This window comes from Sparus aurata, chromosome 11 (assembly GCF_900880675.1).
Source record: "Sparus aurata chromosome 11, fSpaAur1.1, whole genome shotgun sequence".
In the NCBI taxonomy this organism is placed as follows: Eukaryota; Metazoa; Chordata; class Actinopteri; order Spariformes; family Sparidae; genus Sparus; species Sparus aurata.
The window spans coordinates 13,543,759-13,551,819 of NC_044197.1; the positions used below are offsets into that span (position 1 = coordinate 13,543,759).

Genomic DNA, 8,061 nt, shown 5'->3' on the forward strand with positions numbered 1-8,061 from the left:
GTTAAAAGAAGTCAACCATGACTTTTCAAACAGGACATGAACACCACCCCCCAGAAAAGAAAAGGGATGCTTTGTAAAAATATCCGAGATGACTCAAGACACTGAGTCAAGATGACTTTTATTTATTCGCCATTTGGAATCATGCATGTGTTCATATCATTTATCTCAATTCAAGCATTTTGATGTAATCCTCACTCTTTCAACCGTCATAAGTCACAACAGGCAGAGAGAAAGGTGGTGATTCAGCAACATGGATTAGTAAGACTGCCCACCAGTCACTGAGTCTTCAGGTTAGTCAGGGAGCCACCACAGCCTGTGTAGTTGTTGTCTCATCCTGCAGCATTACCTTTGCATTTCCTCAACAGTGGTGGGCCACCGCAGCAACAAAATTACCAGCGCTAAGCCCAATTTCTTCTCATATGGCAAGTAAGTATAGGGCCCATGGTAGGAGCTGTTTTGATGCTGCCACATGCACCAGAACCACAACTGGAACTGATGGACAATTAACTGTAATTAACCCCAGACTGCACTGCCACTGAGCCGTCGTTAGAGAATTAGCATTGTAGTCCTTTGTTCGTCATTCCAATGAATGTTAAACCCTAAAAAAAGAGATTTTATTTTTAACAAATCCCGTCTTTTGATCTGTCAGTTATCCACTCGAGCTCATCAGATAATCAGTCAACCAGCAAGCAAGGAGTCAGACAGGACAAAACTGTTCCTGCCACGCAGTCTGATAACATATGCATTACACCCTTACAGTGGAGCAGCAGCCTGTGGTTTAATGAACGTAACCCGAGCTCCCTGTTAAACAAACAGGCCGAACCTGTGAAGAGAACCTCCACATTACTCGTTCTTCATCTCTCATTAAAATCGTTTGGATCCACAGAACGAGCCAGACTCGATGGCCGCCATCCATTTCTTTAATCTTTCAATTACAGTTACTGTTGCTATTCTGCATATTTTCATAAGGAAACGTTAGAAGTCGCTGCTGATGGGTTTTGCCCTTTGTGAGAATGTGGATGAATGACGGAACCGATTCATTGTGACATCGATACAGACGGGGAGGACTGTCTGATGTAAAGATTACGGATACATTATGTGCATTTTTTTAATTTATCGTCTGTCTGCTCTCTCTTTTAACCTTCATCTTTTCTGCTGGGCAAATTTGAGAAAATTCAACCTGTTTCCTTGTAGAATAGATGAGAACATGGCAGCGGTTTGGGGTCTTTCTCTAAAAGTGACAGTAGCTTACTTTAAACTACAGTGAAACATTTGAATTACAGCTCACAGATAAAAATGCTTTGCCCCTCCCGTCTTTGCCAAAGTGGCTCGCTATCTGTCATAAAGGATGAAAGGACATTTTACAGGAATATAAAGAGGGATCTCTGTAGACAGACCCTACAGAAAGATGATTATTAAATATTAAAGGAACCAAAGAACGAAAGAGGCGTGGCCGTCTGGCTCTGTGGCCTGTAATGTGAAAAGGAGGGCTCACCCTGTCCTCCTCACCCTTAGCCGCCCCCTTACTGTGTGCTTTGCCCCAGCTGCCTATCAAAAACTAATATCCTCAAATTTAACGCTGGTGTTGTCCTTTGAAATTAGAAAGAATCTGTGTCTAATGCAATAAGCCAAACCTGGCTGCTGTGAACTCTAACCTCCTTCCCCCTGATTTCCATCTCCCCCCTTTATCCTCCCTCCTCCCCGAGCAACTCCCTGTCCAGTCTGCAATGCTAAGACCGAGAGGGAGACCGAGGATTTAGAAACCTCCAGTACAAACGTCCTTCTCCTCCCCTGGCTTTCCCGCTGCACAAACCCCCCCACCACCCTCCCATTTCGATCTCCAGCCATTTTTAAATACAGTAACACAATCTTAGGGAAAGCTGATATAATCTTTTCTAAACTATAAAAGTCAGTCACCCAGAGAAACATCTGCACGGTCAAATTTAAAACAAACTGTCAGGGAGTCCGGTGTCCCCATAAAAGAGGGAGCAGAGCAGGAGGGGAGAGAGGAGAGAGGGGCGAAAAATGGAAAATATAGAGAGAAGGAATGATTTTTAGGAGGGGGTTTTTAGTACTTTCCATTTGGCCTTAACTTAAACACAAACCTCCCCTCAGGCCATCCGGATGCTTGCAGGGTAAAGCTAACTCGCCAGCAATGCTACCAGTCTTTTTTATGGCTGTTAGAATTACAAAGTGCTTGTCACTGTTTTACTGTCTGTTGACACCCGAGACGGCCAAATATGCGAAAGTCTTCATGGCTGACATCTTAACAGGCTGGCATCAGTGAAAAATACATGTTTAGATATGTGTAGTGGTCAGTGGTGAAAGAAATATTCAGCGACATCACATAAGCAAACGTATAGTGGCAATACGTCAGTGAAATAAATATATTCCTCAAAAAGGAGTTTTGAAAATAGGCCAGTCGCAAATCTTTTACTTTGAGTGCTGATGAATGTGGAGGTATAAGTGTGGGTGAAAGATCAGGCAATATTTGTCATATGTCAGGCTAACTGCAAACCGCTGAGAAGTTCACATTTGTAACGCACATTGCTAAGACGTTGCTAAGGCTGTTTTTAACTCAACCTCAGAACATTTCCAGCCATGTTTGTGTTGACCAAAACAGGTATTTTAAGCCAAAACTCTATCTTTTCCTAACATTATCCAATTGGTAAATTCTGCCTAAACTTAATAAGCACAGCGTTGTCACAAGAGATTGAAAATTTAACCAAAAGAAACGTTAAGTTGCAACATGGAGAAATGTAATGGTTCAACGTATCTGTTGCCACATTGCCAACATTCATTCTGGCAATTGGGTTGATAGAGACCAAGCAAAGAGACACAGGACATGGGTTTTTGTTATCAAAAATAGAAAATAAATCATCTCAAGACAGTTTGATGCCAACTCAATATGCTACAAAATAAAATATGTCTCAAGTAAACCTGCAAATTTAAATGAATGTACATAAACAAAAGTGCTGAAGAGAAACTCTCAGTCCTGCTGTGTGTTTAGCTCCATTAGTTCTTCAGCTCTATTAGCTGTTCGCTCGATTTTCTCCCTTAGCCACACACACTGAAGGATTTTACCATGTCACATTTTTCATAGGTCTCCAGGTGTTTATTGTCAGCCAGTGATAGTAACTATAATAACAGCATGAGAAGACATGCTCTTTTGTAGTCAGCATTGAGTTTCAGTATGTAATTTGCTAAACAATAACATAAATACATGCATACAAACATACCATACAATCCCTTGTTCCCGGAGGTGTCTCTGGGAAGATCTCTGTTCATCCCAAACCCATGCTTGATCGTCGGGTTTTGATAGAAACACAAAAACAGCAGATTCATAGTTTAAACCGGATAGTAAGAGTCCGTGTTCTGTCAGACGATATGTCATTCATGCACCAAATAATGGGGATTGACCATACAACTGTAAAAAAAAAAAAAATGAAATCAGAATGGACATATTGTTATTCATCTCAAGGCCTCAAATGAAAACGGGCCTCTACAGAAGGCATTATCCTGGAGTGAGTATAGCTAAACAATCCAACACACTTCAGTCCAATTCCCATGGGTTTTAGGTTAGAATGCCACTGAAGTACACGTTGAACAGGGGGGCACAGTGCCTGCTCTACTCTGCCCCGTCTGTTTTGAGCTGAGTGTTGGATTGCTTTAATTGATTTAATGGGAGAGCATCGAGTCACAGTGGGAGACGGGGAACACAGCATGCTTTAGGGGAGTCAAGTGTGATGCGCTACCTCAACTCGATCAGCTGTCAGAAAGAGCCGATAGCCATGATACATATAGGCAAACACCAACAGGCGAGTGTGCACAAGCAGGAAGTGCGTGAATTTCTCACTCACATATAAACACACACAAATTCACACACACTTGTTCCCAGCCTAGAACACCATGCTCCATGCTAATGGTTTGAATAACACCCAGAGTGGCATGATGGAGCCTTAGCGAGATGCGTTTGTGCCTGTGTGTGTGTGTACGAGAGACACTGTGGCAGCAGCAGCAGCAACAGCAGCAGCAGCCCGAGCTAATGCCACCCTGAATGGTGTGTCTAATTACTTGGCCTAGAGATAGCTTTTAGCTAAATCACCCCGCCTTCTGAAGAGCCTGTATCAACAGTGACAAGGGCCTGGACAATTACATTAGCCCTCTCCCCATCCACCAGGTCCAGCACTAACAATCAGTGTGATTTGCAGCCGCTTCATTGTTGTCATCCCTCTCTCCATGACAATGATGTTTTCCCTGCTGGAGAGACGGAGAGAGAAGGCTGGAGAGTCGGAGAGAGACGAGGGAGAGATTGCAAACGAGAAAAAAGGCAAAGGCAAAACGTGGAAAAGAGGGCAATATGAGAAAGAGAGAGAAATAGAGAGGGAGAGAGTTGTCAGTAGAGGGCTTACTTATGTTAATGTTTTCGCTGCTGGTGTGTTGGCTGCAGTAGAGAGCTGGGTAAACCCGGGTGACAGAAGCAAGTGGAGTGAGCTGGTGACTTAAATTGATACTGGAGAGGGGTCTTCTCGCTGGATCGCTCAACCAGCCCACGGTGCCAAACACACTCACACAAAACCACATTACAACGAGTACAGTAGCCGCCCACAGAATTCACATACAAGCCAGAGCTAAGTCACGTTAGTGGCGAAGCAGAAGTTTCATTCAGCTCGACTTAGTGGCGCTTTCATTTGCCAACTATAATGTAAGTAAATGCAGAACAAGACTCCCAATGTGGACCCTTACCTCAGTTTGCCAAACATTCCTCCCTTTTCCCTCACTCGCACGTGACTTGGGGTGCACATGAGGTGCACATAAACACGCAAAACAAAGTGAGCGTAATAGTCGCCAGGGAGTAACTTTCACGGTGTCAGGGGAGGAGGACTGATGGAGCACAGGAAGACACAAAGTTGGAAGATCCAGGGTCAGGAGATGGCCTTTGAACTCTCAGTAATGTCTAGAGTATGAGGAGCTCAGAGGAGAGAGTTGGAGGGGAGTGTAGCTATACCTCTGAGAGACACTAAACATCAGCGGGACATTTAAGGAAGTGGAAATAGTAGCAGGGAGTGTTAGTAGACTATTAGTTCCAGTTGATTTGGCAACACTTGTGGTTACTGTTTTTATCGGTAGGTGCTATTTTAATACAATAGCCAACATGTCTTGAGCAGCTTCTGGCTACAGCTGGCTGTGGTCCTTCTTGCTCCAGTATTCTCTGCAATATTTCAAAGTGATCCATTGAGTAAATTGACAAATTAACATTGTCTTGTTTCATAGACTAATTTTTGATTACCAAGCTAGTATGTTACATACTCTGATTCCTGTGACTGCTTCACAAAAAAATCTACCGCATTGTGCCTCATTTGAAATCTTTGAATGCAAATTATCAGCAGTATCAGGGGAGATTGGATGGTAAATTGTTCATATGAATGAGATAACATTAGCAATGCTCGGTTATATGTCGTTTCATTTTCTGTAAATCCCCTCTGCATGTGAAAGCAATTTGATTCCAGTCCAGTCCGCCACTCACAATAAAAACTCTTATATGGAGAGATATATTTGTGAGAGTAAACTGAATGGCTTTTGCAGAAATATGCACATTTTAGCTAACTTCCTGTCTGTTTATCAGTTAGTGATCCCCTCCCCCTCCACAACACTTGTATGATTATTGTCTTTTATTCAAGGCAGTTCACAAGCTTTTTTCTTCGCTTGCCGTGTTTAGTATTATAAGCCGTCACTGGGAGTGCTGGAATTTGTAGCTTACTCTGTTCCGCCATTGCCGGTAAAAAGGAGGAAGTTGATGAGCAGACAGGAATGTCTGATTGGATGAAGTAGGCAGGGATACCTAAACATTTATTTTTCCCTTTTCCTGCATGAGCAGGTGGAGGTGAGTCTATTGTTGAAATATGGCTCTAATTAACATGCATTTTAATAAGAAAATAATGCTTAACAGCAGTTTTAAGTAATTTATTAGTTATATATAACTTTATAGATGGGAGAAAAGATTGAGAAAGAGAGACTGTTACAAAAAAATGACACTGTCTCTCAATGCAGGGCCTAAATTTGGGTGAGATATCACTTTCAGTGGATGAATGATAAAAGAAATGTGATAAATAGCTGAGAGCTAGCTTTCTGTTTTCCACAAGTGATGTTTGCATTTTAGGTAATAGCTGATCTATAGCTCCTCGTCAGTTATATAATAATGTGTCATAGTGGTGAAGTGATGAAGAAACCCCGACACGGCGGAACAAATTGGAGAGATGTTACAATGATCTCATGCCGACAAAACTTCTTGAATAAAACTGAAAGAGAATTGAGAAGGAGCGTCAGAGGAATGAGAAGAACCCTGAGTGGGATACGGACACTATGGGGAGCCGAGTGGTGCCAAGTGGGGTTGGATCACTCGACAACAGCCTGTCCCACCCTATTACCCTCCGAGCTCCCCCACCTCTACCCTCTCCAAACCTCCCCACCGCCACCACCGTGTCCCCCTGCTCTGTGGGGTCACACCACCAGTCGCACTACAATGACACCATCACTGGCTCTTACTGGGTGAATGGAGAGAGAGACAGAGGGAACGAGAGAAAGAGGGGATGGCGGGTTGCTCTTCACGTGGAGGGCTTCGCAATCACTCCGCATATTTTATGGGGTAGCAGACGTCTGTGGGTGGAGCCGATCACTAATGGGATCGTGCTTTAATTTTGAACACATAAAAAACGTTTATTGAATGTTGCGTGGCATTTCTTGTGTTGTTTTTCTCTCTGACTGGACTCACAGGACTAACACTGAGCTCCAGCTAAGTGGAATTTGTGGCAGGAGCATTTTCAGCTCTCTATAAAAATCAGATGCAAACGCTAGGTTTCACTTCCCGGCCATGAGGAGCAAAAAGTGAGGGGCCTCTTTGATAGAAAGTACCAGCATTCAACAACCACACTGGGAGGAGAGTGTTGCAGAAGAGGCAGAGGCACCAACTCCAGTGCCAGAATGCATTGCATACGCAACTCGTAACTTTTACTGGTAGCAACATGTAAGAAATATTGAAAATCACAATCTAGAGAGGCATCGAAATGGAGGCCAGTAATAGCTCCAAATCAACAAATAACAGGAAGCAAAAAAAAAAAAAGCACAAGTTATTGATATGGGTTGGAATTGGGGTAGGGTCAGGGTGCTGGTTTGGGGGCTAAGAGGACAGGAGAGTAGAGTGAAAAGTGGAGCGCTTTTGGAAGCACCCCCGGCTCTCCTGATGTTAAGGAGGTGCTCCCAGAGGTCCGAGAAAACCAGTCAACAACAGGCGCTGGCTCTCCCCCCCCACCCCACCCCATCTCTCTCTCCCAGCCTCAGCGCCTCTTCGCTCTGGCGCACAAAAGGCTTGTTGGGGGGGGGGGGGATAGCAGGGTAGACGGGTCGAGAGAGCAACATGGCATTTTAATGGTGGTGGAGAGAGTGAGAGAGGAGAGGAGGTGTAGGGGTTGAATGGTGGTAGAAGCAGAGAGGAACCCGGCTCCCCCCTCCTCCCTCCCATCCTCTCCCTCTTCTCACACACACACACACACAAACATGTACGTACACAAACACGCAAGCACAGCGGCGTCATTGTAGGGGGCTTTTTATCTGAATGATTGCCCTCAATTAGATCCCTGCACAGAGTAGGTGAGAACAGACAGCTATCTGGAGAGGGGAGGGTTTGGGGGTTCAAACCAGTAGACGGCACGAAGAGAGAGATGGGAAGCCAGACAGTGAGGGAAACGCTTCCTCCTCCTCCTCACGCCGAGGGAAGAGAAAAAGGGAGGGCCAACTGGAGCAGGCAGAGGGAAGCAACTTACTCCAGCGATTGTTGGGATGATTCTGTAGATACACACATATAGAAAAAATATGTAGATCCAACCAATTTGTACTGTTTATAAAATATTCTTCTTGAAGTTACCTAACGAGCGCATGAAAAGCTTAGAACAAACACTGGCTGTCATGATGATGCCAGTACAGACAAACCTGTGTCCTAAATATTATGTTTATCAGGGCTGCAACTAATAATTAACTTAATTATCTACAATAAGTTTAGTTTTT

The 8,061-nt window shown here is 44.0% G+C and overlaps 1 long non-coding RNA gene across 1 annotated transcript; it reads left to right on the plus strand.

The window, feature by feature from the left end:
• Positions 1-239: 239 nt before the first annotated feature.
• On the plus strand, positions 240-809 carry LOC115591107 (uncharacterized). Its single transcript, XR_003985898.1, has 3 exons — positions 240-290; positions 366-426; positions 650-809. It is a non-coding gene; the product is annotated as an uncharacterized LOC115591107 (long non-coding RNA).
• Positions 810-8,061: the final 7,252 nt, after the last annotated feature.